Raw genomic sequence first — 658 nt, 5'->3', positions numbered from 1 at the left:
TACATCCTTATACTTGAGGTCTGACGAATCCTGAATTTTTCATATTACCTGCTAAAACGTACGACTTGCTAGAAACATGATGCGGAAGAATGAGCGAAGATCAATTGGAAGAAGACTAGAAGATCCTACAGTTACTCAAGTAAAAATTAAAAGACTAATAAAAATAGAAGTACTGTTATATAAACGTTCGAGCTTGGAAAAGTAATTAAAAAATATATCAATGATAAATTTGTACGTCTATCCTATTTGTGTATCCTAAGTTCTTTATAAAATACTTCGTACTTTATCTGGTAAGCGATAATGGATCTCTGGAAAATCGCATCTTTCTCCCAACGAATATAATGATGAATTTAATTCTTTTTTCCATTGCAGTAACGCATCACATTTCTAACTATGTTTATACGTTATGCTTCTTCAGTTTGTTTTCACTTTACATCACGTAAACATATTCAACCGTTGTTGCGCGTAATGTTTAAGGATACACGACAAAAAAATAAAAAAAAGAAGAAGAAATAAAAAGAAATATATATATAGAGAGAGAGAAATAAAGCAAATAGCGTCGAGGATCTGGTAGACTGAATGATGCTTGTCCTTTATGGCAAGAAACGTATCGGCGAAAGGAATTGGAAGAAAATGGCACACTGAATAATACTAAACG

The sequence above is a fragment of the Habropoda laboriosa genome, unplaced genomic scaffold, assembly GCF_001263275.1.
Source record: "Habropoda laboriosa isolate 0110345459 unplaced genomic scaffold, ASM126327v1 scaffold486, whole genome shotgun sequence".
NCBI lineage: Eukaryota > Metazoa > Arthropoda > Insecta > Hymenoptera > Apidae > Habropoda > Habropoda laboriosa.
The sequence above is the reverse complement of the archived record's forward strand: the minus strand, read 5'-3'. Positions refer to the sequence as shown.